This window comes from Helianthus annuus, chromosome 3 (genome assembly GCF_002127325.2).
Source record: "Helianthus annuus cultivar XRQ/B chromosome 3, HanXRQr2.0-SUNRISE, whole genome shotgun sequence".
Classification (NCBI taxonomy): domain Eukaryota; kingdom Viridiplantae; phylum Streptophyta; class Magnoliopsida; order Asterales; family Asteraceae; genus Helianthus; species Helianthus annuus.
This window is the reverse complement of record NC_035435.2, coordinates 155,536,645-155,548,664: the sequence shown is the minus strand read 5'-3', so window position 1 is coordinate 155,548,664 and position 12,020 is coordinate 155,536,645. Positions and strand designations below refer to the sequence as shown.

The following is a 12,020-nucleotide window of genomic DNA, read 5'->3' as shown; positions in this document are numbered from 1 at the left end:
CAAAAGTCAGGGTGTGACATGATGTACATGTCGATGATTAGCAAGATGTATATGTCGATGATTAGCAAGATGTGCCTACGGTAAGAACATTAATGATAGAGACTAGCGGGGTGAAAAAACTGAATGGCCTATTATTCAAACTTAAGTCGCAATAAAGAGATACAAGGAAAGGAAATGTAAGTCCGATACACATTTTTTTTTATTCTTATAACATTAATATTTAGTTATAGCGGTTGTATCAGCTGATCAACATTAGTTGCATATTTTATATTTCCATCAACTTTTTAAAATACTTTAGTTGTAATCATTAAAGTTACTTTAGTTAGAATATTTGATGTTAACAAAGGTGTTCGTGATTCTTTGAATGTTTATTTTTTAACGTTAATAATAATTAGATGTTAGAAAAAATTCAATATGTGTTTGGGTTTGGATTTCCTTGACCCAAATCATCATTTCTTACCATTATCTTTTTGAATTTTCTTTTCTTGATCATGCAGAGTTCTACAGAAAGCAATTTACAATTTCACCTCAACGATAGGCCAAGGGGTGTTTGGTTCTGTTTATAAAGCTTAGATGACCACTGGTGAAGCAGTTGCCGTTAAAGTTCATCGATTTATTCTTCATCTAGGTAGTCGCTTTCTGTTCAGATCTGGTTTTTAGTTCTTTTAATCAATTTTTGGGATTATTCTTAATATCGGAAACCCTTATTGCTATATGTTTGTCTGTATATGTTCATTCAATTGAATTCCAGTAAGACAACGTTACTTAAGTTTCTTTGTTTGACCGATATACCATTATTCAATCAATGCCAGCTGTATTCTTTTTCCTCATAGATGTATCAATGAACGCTGTACAGACTGGCGCAACTGCTGGAGCTTGCAGCGTGATTAGCCGAGTTATTGCAGATTTTCCTGTAAGTTTGTGTTTATTACGACATGCTCAAGCTTATGAAAATGTTACGTGTAGTTGGTTTATATTAATCTGATTGGTGTAGGAGGGTCCTCAAACGATGGTGGGAATTGCGTCATTTGACTCGAGCATCCATTTTTATAATCTAAAACGTGCATTACAGCAGGTTTAATGTTTTCGACATTAAAATAAATAGATAATAAAGAGAAAATATAAGTTTTGACTAAATGTAGTTTTTTTCGTAATTTTGGTGTTACAGCCTTTGATGTTCATAGTTCCCGACGTACAAGATGTTTACACTCCGCTTCAAACCGATGTTATTGTTCAACTTTTCGAGGTTTGTCATACAACATTTTTACGAGGGTATGTATGATCTGTTTAGTGAACTGTATAATTAGTGAACATTATTTTTGTGGTAAGAGTGTCGTCAGCATCCAGATCTACTGCTGGAAAGCATCCCAACTATGTTTTAGAATAACAAAACAATTGATTCAGCTTTCGGTGCTGGTATTAAGGTACTAACTTTTCCGCTTCATTGACAATACCGCCCGCAAAAAGGATCACGATATTTTTGTCGACTTTAAGTAACATGCCTTTCACTTCTTTTATCGCCCAAACTGCTTTTTTGGCAATGAAGAGCACCGGAGGCAAACTTTTGGTATAAATTGCTGATGTGGCATGAGTTAATACCACATGAGTTGCCACATATGCAAAACGGTTTCCTAAAAATATTACTTCTATAGTTGTGAAAAAATAGTTATATGATGTTTTGTGATCAATAGGTTTTTTGGAAAGTGGTTGTGTTATTGTGTGATGAATATGGTTATTAGGTATTAAGCTGGACACGGGACAGTGTTAAAGTATAATCAACATGGCGAAAGTAAAACTTGCGCCTTCAACTTTGGTTTTACGAAAGGGATAAACGGCTGAAAATACCAAGGGGATTAGAACAAGGTATTGATATAGCGTTAGAGTGTATGAGGAAAGCTAAATTAAAAAGTAAACATAGATGGTATTTTTAGTTTAGATGTGGTGTACGTTCATCTTTCTTATATTTTGTTTTTTAAATAAACCAGTTCGAGCATGTTCATAAGTGCATCTGAGGACAAAACGGGGATCTTGGATCAAATTTATATATTATTAATTTGTAACACAACTTGGCTTAAGAGGGTTGTACACTTTGCATAAGTTGTTTATTGTGCTATTGTTATCTATACTTTATATTTATTTGGTAGTACACTTTCATCTATTTATATATATTTCAATTTCAATACTATAAATTAGTAACTTATTAATTTGTAACACAACTTGGCTTAGGAGGGTTGTATACTTTGCATAAGTTGTTTATTGTGCTATTGTTATCTATACTTTATGTTTATTTGGTAGTACACTTACATCTATTTATATATATTTCAATATTTATATATTATTAATTTGTAACACAACTTTGCTTAAGAGGGTTGTACACTTTGCATAAGTTGTTTATTGTGCTATTGTTATCTATACTTTATGTTTATTTGGTAGTACACTTTTATCTATTTATATATATTTCAATACTATAAATTAGTAACTTATATGTGCAAATTGAGTTGTATCTAATGCTTTGGGAGTTTATAAAAAATATTTTGATTTTTTTACTTTTAGTGCTAAGGTATTTGATAAATTACTTTTAACCTAAACTATTTGAATTTTTACTTTCAACTCAAAATTTTTCATCTTTTAGAGTTTAACCTTACAACTTTTTTTAGTTTCAACTTTGGTCCCCTATAGTTTTCATCTTTTGCAAATTATTCGTTTTACGTTTCGTTCTAAATTTTTCGAGTTAACACGACCAACGTGCGTGTGTGGTTCGACGTTTTTACGTAGTCTATTTCTGTTTGGCAAGTTTGTCATAACATGCGGGTCCTAGATCGACTTATTATTATTTTCTATGTTTTACATTTCGGTCTAATTGCTCCATATTAACACGCCACAAATTCAGTGTTGGTGGTCGCTCGCGGTGATGTGACATTGATCTATTTGGCACAGTTTACGCCCCCGCCGCAACGCGGGGGGTTTCTTAATACTAGTTTAACAAAAGAAGTATTTGTAATTTTAACCGAAATAAAGAGAGATTTTTAATTGATAAATAAATTGATTAAAATAGGCATATTGAGCAAAGATGAATAAATAAATAAATAAATGGACATAGCTAAATTTAGGATGACAAACGAATTCAAATCTAAAACCAACGGTTAAACACAAAAACTGAAACATTTGACACATATTTTGATATGAGATTAGTTTTAAATTTTCTATAGGTATGCAACGGGTATGATATTAGATTTATACATGACTTGATTACTTGAAACATACAAACTCGTTGAGAAGAAAATAGAACTGCTACAATGATCCTAAGAAGTCACAGAGAGGTATTCTTTCATTACCAATCTCAATAACTTGCAAGTTGAATTTAGTTTAATCTTCAAGGAGGTGGCATAGTGGTCACCACCGGTTTCCACCTTATGCTTTACCTGGTACCATCAGGTGGGTGTTGATGGGGCCCATGAAGTTTTTTGTTTAGAAGCACCAGTGGCCCTTGCGGGTTCTCAACAAAAAAAGGTAGGGTTTAATCTTTTTATTTACAAAAGGGGGTTTCTGTTCAGGACGTTAGGATTATATTTCTGTTTCTGATTACATCCCGATATGTAGATTACTCGTATGACTCATCTACTACATGTTTGATGCGGGTTCTCACAGGTTGGATTAACTGGTACTGACCCTTGAGGCTTTGCTTTAATGTATTTAGATTCTTTTATAAAGTTCTGCATAAGAAAACCACTGTTTTGGGTTAAAACAGTGTGTTGAAACCTTTTTTGGGTTAAAACAGTGTTTGAAACCACTGTTGGATTAAAACGGTAGTTTAAAACCACTGTTGGGTTAAAACGGTGGTTTGAAACCACTGTTAGGTTAAAACAGCATTTTGTGAAGAAAACAAATGTCTGAAACCACTGTTTTAACCCAACAGTGGTTTCAAACATTGTTAACCCAAAAGTGGTTTCAAAACACTGTTTTAACAACACTGTTTTAACCCAACAGTGGTTTCAAACAGTGTTTTAACCCAAAATGTTTTAACAACACTATTTTAACCCAAAACAGTGGTTTCAAAACACTGTTTTGTGAACGGTCATTTTGATCAGCAGCAGGCTGATGAACTATATGCTGGTGAGGTAAGCATACGTTTCAATGATACACTCCTGGTATTCTGTATACTTGTAAGTTAATGACACAATTACTAAAAGCTTATGTTAGAACTTTATTGTTTCAAGTGGGCTACATGTCAGCATCATTAAGGTCAGTAGCAGATGCTCGGGTGGGTGACACAATAACCCACTATGGTAGAAAAGCAGAGGAATCTCTGCCTGGATATAAAGAGGCCACTCGAACGGTGTTTTGTGGTTTGTTTCCTGTAGATGCTGACCAGTACGCCTCTTTTCTTTCTTACATTCCCATCATCCCATGTCATATTCTTTTAATTCTTCTTTACATTTTTCACTTTAATACACTTGATCTACACAATTAAAACTCATAGGAATTTGAGTTCGCTAAAACATGCATAACAGTAGTAGATATTGGATTTCCGACCAAGGTTTGCAGTACCATGACAAATTATCTTTTTGCCACTGTATGCACTAAATATAAGTTTGTTTTTCTTTTTAGTAATTTACACTACAGAAAATGTTTTCAGGGAATGCACATGCGTAAGTAGTGGACCAGATACTGAATTCATAAGTTGTTGATGTGATTGAATTCTTTTATGAATTTGATTTAAAGTATGAAATGGTGGTTGCTTGCAGGGATGGCTATTGCACGTGATATTAAAGGGAAGAGAGAACGCGTAGTTGCAGTCATAAGCAATGAAAGTATTGTCTGGCCAACTTTATGAGGCTATGAGCAATGCAGAATATCTTGATTCAGATATGGTTGTGATATTAAATGATAGCCGTCAGTCGTTACACTTGAAACCAGAGGATGCCCCTAAAACACCAATTAATGCGCTCTCAAGTGCTTTTAGCAAGCTGCAGTCTAGCAGATTGTTCCGGTAGTTCAGAGAAACTGCTAAGGTATTATTTTTTGCAAATCAAGTGAACCAATACTCCTTTCGCACCAAGTTAACGCAGTACTCTTCGTAAGAGAACAAGGATGACACTTATTATGGTTAGGATAATGTTGATGTAACATAAGTAATTATTTGAGGATTCAGGATATTAATACAGTTTATGGTCATGCTGTAGGGTTTAACAAAGAAAATTGGTAAGGGTATGTATGAATGGGCGGCCAAAGTCGACGAATATGCACGTGGTATGATTGGTCCACCAGGATCAACTCTATTTGAAGAACTTGGCTTGTATTACATTGGTCCGGTGGATGGCCACAATATTAAAGACCTTATTTGTGTTCTCAATCAAGTGGCATCCTTGGATTCAACTGGTCCTATTTTGGTTCATGTTATAACAACAGAAGATAAAGAAACACAAGAAGAGAAGCAGATTGGAATATCAAAGAAATTCAACCAAGGTATGTATGAACAAAATTAATAATAATATAAGTAACTTTTTTGAGCCCGGGAAGCCATCCCGAGTAATAATCTAGTCCTAATATATATTACTAGCCTAAGACCCCGCGAGCTTCGCGGGTGGCTAAACACCAACTAAACACATAAAATAATTTAAACGTAGAAGCGTTAAAGTGTGATTTGTTAAGCCTAATATTTTGAGACAGTTGAGCACGTCCCAATAGTACATCTACATAATGTTCGTTACAAATTAAGTTTTTGTCAACTAAACCTTCATGATGTTTTCATGATGTCTTCTTTAACTCCACTATCGCATTCATCCTCTAACATTATCAATTCCAATCAGGACGACTTAGAATTTAAAGCTAAAAAGAGTTAATTACTGTTTTCATCCCTGTGGTTTGTCAAAAATTACTATTTCAGTCCATTAGTTTAAAAATTGCGATTTCAGTCCTTGTGGTTTCACTTTCATAACCATTTCAGTCCACCTCGTAACCATTTCAGTCCCTGTACTTACAGAATAAATGGATTGAAATGGTTACGAAAGTGAAACCACAGGGACTGAAAATGGTCACGGAAGTGAAACCACACGGACTGAAATCGCAATTTTTAAACTAATGGACTGAAATAGTGATTTTTAACAAACCACATGACGAAACAGTAATTAACTCAAAAGAGTTAATTACTGTTTTATATACATGAAATTAGTTTGAAAAAAATAGATTCTTACTTAAGTGTAAGAACAACTCAAACGGGTTCTTAGAGATATCAACTGGTTGGCTACCATCCAACACTTGATTTGCTATAAATCCCTTTTACTGTTATAGAAAAAAATAAGGTTATAACCCGGAAATTTTCCGGGTAGGAAAATTTAATTTATAACAAATAAAAGTATAAAAATAACACTTTAACATCTAAAGTATCATCTTTTCCTTTTCTCCATCATTAATTTTTAATTGGTTTCTTAAACTTTTTCTTGTTGTAAAGAGCCATAAAAACATACAAAAGCAAGAATGTAAAGTAAACGTCTATATTTAGAGCATTTACATTGGAACCTCTATTCTATATTATATAGAGAAAATAATAGAGGAAACAACAAAAATACCATCACATTGGAATTTCTATAATAGAAAAAAATTAAAGTAAAGTACACCTCTATATTTATAGGGTCACATACATTCAACCGTCAATATTATTATTCTGAGTGTGTAATATCTAATATGATTTTGAAAAGCTTCATTTATACCACAGCCTCACCAATTTTGAAAAGACCCATTTTTAAAAAAAGACTCATTTCATCACAACCTGTTTTAGTCGAGTTAATCACAGGTTATCCTCTAAATATCTTTTGACATCTATACATAAAATAAATACAAACAAACTAATCATAAGTTCGTCTTTAAACAATTTTTCAAAGTTTACCTACTTGAGCAATTAGAGATAAATATAAAGCAAATCACCCGTTAGGTAAAAACGGTTGAAATTGCGTTTTTTTTTTCAGTAAACCAAACTTTATTATTCACCAAAAGAGGCATACAAACAACAATTAAGCTTCCAAAAAAACACACTAAGATACATCCAAAATACTCTTACCTCATTACACATCCAATCACTTTAAAAAAATTATCCATACACATACACTAACCAAAGGCTAAACCAGAGAAAGTGGACCAGATTGAGAGATTGACGCCTATCGATCTGTTAATCATCCACCAGAGAGTAGCCTCCTTAATGTCTTGCACTATTTTAGTTTGAAAAGCATCGACCCCTTTGAAGATCTTATCATTTATCCTTAACCATAGCCTTCATATTGTCATGAGAAATACAATATAAATCGGCCTTTTTTTTCGTGGGCGTATCCAGACTAATTCTACATACACAAACCTTCCAACATAGTGATTTAGCGAAGATACGTGAAGCAAACAAAAGACAGGAAGAGCAGCTTTTATATTTTTTTATCATACCTGTAATCATTTTATAAATAATGCTATACAAAATTACAGGAAGAGAAACTGTTATAGTTATTTTTTTTATAATATCAATCATAATGCTATACACACCTTGTCGTAGCTTAAACACATTTCTTCAGATTATGGCCCAATTTGATCAGATTCTAAAAAACGAAGAAAGATTATCATGAGATACTGTAAAACCGGGGTTTAGGATGTAAACCATAAAAATAACAAATTAATTTAGATGATTAGCCTTGCAGAAAACCCAAATCGGGAAAGTTTACCTGAATCGTTAACGAAAAAATCAGACTCATATTGGGTTACTCAAGCGGATATTAATCACTGGAATAAGATCGGGTATCAAACATAAGAGCACACATGAGTTGATTAATGGAACAAAATGGTGAGGAGAAGAATATACATCAGTGAATCGAATAGAGATCAATTTCCCATAGGATCCCATTTAAGATATATAGATATACAGATATAGATAAAGAACGGTGCAAGATATACCTTTCCTTCAACTTCTCATAGGATCCCATTCAAGAGTTCCTTGTAGGGGAAGGAGTCTGAAAGAAGCTCATCACCTAAAATTACAAAACACAATTTGAATTAGATATGCAACTCGAGTACAAAAACAATAGTCGAAGAAGACTCGAAGCATCCCTAAAATTACAAATAATATAGTCAAAGCATCTCATAAAAAACATCAAGATTTCAAAGCGTTCAAAATTTAAAATCAAACACAATAATGGTTTACTTCAAAATTCAAATTTAAAATAATGATTGACTTCAAAATTTAAAATCTGAAAATCAAATCACTAATATCCAATCCCGTAAATCAAGCAAACTTATTAGGAAAGTCTAACTTTTCAAATTTAAATTCAATTTACAGATTCGAAATTTAAAATCAAACACATTAATGGAAAACTTTCAAATTAAAATTTAAAATAATAATTGACTTCGAAATTGAAAATTTAAAATCAAACACAATAATGGTTTACTCCAAAATTTAAATCTAAAATAATGATTGACTTTAAAATTTAAAATTTAAAGTTTAAAATCTGAAAATCAAATCACTAATATTCAATCCCGTAAATCAAGCAAACTTATTAGGAAAGTCTAACCTTGCCAAGCAAAACCAACCGACATAGAAACAAACTCATAAGAGAGGGAAAAAATATAAAACAAACAAAAGGAGGGGTTTCAAAAAACGTAAATGAATTTATTTATAGAAACACTACAAATTTTCCGGAAATTAATAAAATACCAAATTTATTAGTAACTAAAAAATACAGCCAAAATTAAATGAGCATAAAGTATGAAACCAAACATTATACCGGATAAAAAATAAGAAAAAAAACAATAAAACTAAAATTTTTTATTAACATGTCCGACGAAGTTTAATAGTCCGGCAATGGCATAAAATTTAGGGTTAAGCATGAAAAAATAAAAAAACAAAACAAAAGAATCATTAATACATATTAATACAATACAAAATTTATTAGTAAAAAAACAAAGATTTTCAAATTTCAAAAAATATCATAGTTTGATTTGCCAAAAAAAAAAAAACAAAATAACTTAAAAATTATAGAGATTAGCATAAATGATGAAAACTATCATTATACCGGATCAAAAAACACCAAAAAAACGATAACATTAAACTTACCTCTTGTGTTCGAAGAAGATTCAGACTCCTGCAATTGCATAAAAATTAGGGTTTATCATGAAAAAACAAAAAAATAAAATAAAAAAATCAGTAAGAGCATCACTCTTTCAAAGACATCAAGAATAGATCCATTAATAAGATTAGATTCGAAAAATTTAAATCATCATCAGCAACACAAAAATACAGAAAAATGATTAAAAAAAAGTGCGATTAAGCATTTAAAATACATAACAATCTAATCTAGTTTACATACCTGCAGAATAAGTGGAATGATCTACAAAAAAAGAAGAAGAACAAATTCTGAGAAACTTGAAAATTAATGTGATTGTCGAAAATTATGGAAACTAACACAAAATTTGGAAGCAATTAAAACTTTAATATAAGTTATCTTGATAAATTTGGAAATACGTTACAATTTAGACAACTTTGATAAGTATCCATAATTGATATAAATTTCAAAAATTCAAATTTTGAAATAATCAGTCAAAACAATTTACCTAAAGAACGATAAAGAAGACTCAAAATAACACCAAATCTATGGAAAACGAACCTGCTTGCAATCGATTGGAAGAATGATCAGCTCTCTAAAGGACCTGTTGTCAATAAAGACATCACAATTTTAAGGATTTAAATAGAGAATGATGGATGAAACATTGCTTAAGCTTAAACAATAATCTGTACTATAACCTTTCTGGTATGCCAAATCATCACTCCCAATTGTTGAACTGTAATAGTGTCAGCAAACAACGTCACCTCTGCAATTGCTCAAAATCTACTTCAATACGTGAATTTAATCGGAAAACCTAAAGATGAACATATGATAGAGAACATCAAACAGGAAGCGACATTATCAAACATGAATCGATATTTGAAGAATTGTTACCTATTTGTTGAATCGTTTGGAGAAAACAGTGATGGATCCCATCTTTCAAAAAGCACCAAATCTTGAAAAATATCACAGAAGCACTCAAGAAATGAATATAGGTATTGATGAATGCATAAGTTAGAAATCACTGAAACCCTAAGAAGAGGCGGCGGCTAGGTCTTCCAGACACCAACAACGCCGCAAAAAGAAAATTGAAAACACGGATACATACCTTATACACCGCATAATAAGGACTGGTTGCTTCCACTCGCGATTGAAGATGAAAAAATCTAGGGTTCAGGAGATTGCAAATAACATAGTAAAGATCGATAGATGATATCTAGGGTTTAAAGAAGAAATAGATAGTGTTTAACAATGACAAAGAAAAATCAAAGAGGGAAAAGAAAAATAACATACCTATGTTTTTCGAAGATCAATCGATGGAGAAGGAAGAGCCGGATGCAGGAGATGGGTATTAGGGTTTTGGAGTGAAGTGAAGCGTATTAAAGAAGCTAAGGAGGATGGTTTTGGCGGAAAAAACAAAAAGAAGTGGTTTAAGCAAATGCCACGTGGCAAGTAATGGCTTAAGCTAATGCTATATGGCTTAAGCTTGTTTTGCTTTATTAAAAGTAGTAGATTAGGAGTATCGCTTTATTTCTGTTAAAGAATATTTACATTTTTACATGATAAAGCAACGTTTGGTCAAACTTATATAAAGTTTTGCTACGCAGCCCCTGAGTTTTGACAACAGTTACCATTTCATTTTAAGGTTTGAGGTTTTGAATGCACTCTATATTTTATTGAACTTACATCAAATTCGTTGACAACAATAAATGTTTTTTGACGAGTGATTGAAATGGAGTTTTCTAAAATATAATATAAGTATTTACGTATAAAGTACGATGCATAATTTAACATGTTTTTAATCTATGAGATATTATTTTATAGATATTTTAGAGGATGTATGGTATTGCATTATTGTCCTACTATATAAGTTGGGCATCCCTACAATTATTCATAAATAAAAGTTGGTACATTACACCGAATATTTATGTGTTTATTTCTTCATTTTGCTTTTACATGTGTTTTGTTATATTTTTGTTTTTTTGAGAGTGGAATATGATTTTTCTACCATCCTTATTTAAAAGTTTTTGCAACTCATATGGCCATGCTAGGATTTAAATGAAAACAAGGTGGAAGAGTATCCTTCTGACCCACCTTTGAGACGAGAGTCACTTGCATGTAATAAGATTTAACGTCTTCCTTCCCTTCTCATATTAGAAGTTAAAATCCATTTGTATATTAAGAACCATTTATATTTCATCTTTAAACAACATTGCATTACATATATTTATTCTCTCACACATAAGCATCAGGAAGCATGCCACCCAATTCTTCTAGCTTAATCGACAGATTGCTCAACAAGTGAGTGTTTTTTTTACGTTCAATTCTAAAATTTTGGTCACAAGCCTTTTGTTCTCCCCATATAGATTACAATAAAACGAGCGAGTATTCATATTGGAGTCACCATCTCTATCTATATAATTTAATCAAAAAACATATTTCTCTGAATTATTTTTAATTTTTAAAAACCTCCTACATCCAATTCTCTATCTATATCTCCATCTTACTCACAATCACTTATGATATTATATTTTTTCTCTTTCCTACACACTCACAATCATAATATAGAGGCTTTGATATGAGTCTCTAAATATAGAGATGTACTCTATAAAATTTTCTCTATTATAGAGATTTGTATGTAATGGTGTTTTTGTTGTTTCTATTTCTTCTTCTATATTAAATAGAATCTATTAATATAGAGACTCCAATATAATGCTCTTACATCTTTTAAACTTTCAATGTCTAGTTAAAAACCGTTGTTTCATACTTTCATTACATACACACTTATAAAAAACAAGTATTATCTAACATATACACAAGAAACAATAACCCTTTAACACAAGCACATTTATGATCCACCTTAAGTACACACCAAATCTACAACATATTGGTATGTGATAATGTGAAAAAAGAAATAGGAATAGAAGATCCAAACATAACTCACAC

The 12,020-nt window shown here is 31.8% G+C and overlaps 1 long non-coding RNA gene and 1 pseudogene across 2 annotated transcripts; one reads left to right on the top strand and one right to left on the bottom strand.

Moving 5' to 3' along the window:
- Positions 1 to 805: 805 nt before the first annotated feature.
- On the top strand, positions 806 to 5,777 carry LOC110932399 (annotated as a pseudogene).
- A 1,608-nt stretch (positions 5,778 to 7,385) lies between these two features.
- On the bottom strand, positions 7,386 to 9,841 carry LOC110928186. 2 transcript variants are annotated; one of them, XR_002586193.2, is made up of 7 exons: positions 9,773 to 9,841; positions 9,636 to 9,678; positions 9,339 to 9,359; positions 9,086 to 9,113; positions 7,930 to 8,003; positions 7,525 to 7,577; positions 7,386 to 7,428 (listed from the first exon to the last, which is right to left on the bottom strand). It is a non-coding gene; the product is annotated as an uncharacterized LOC110928186 (long non-coding RNA). The 2 variants fall into 2 exon arrangements; XR_004888690.1 differs by lacking the exons at positions 9,339 to 9,359; positions 9,636 to 9,678; positions 9,773 to 9,841 and having other exon boundaries at positions 9,086 to 9,157.
- Between the last annotated feature and the right edge of the window lie 2,179 nt (positions 9,842 to 12,020).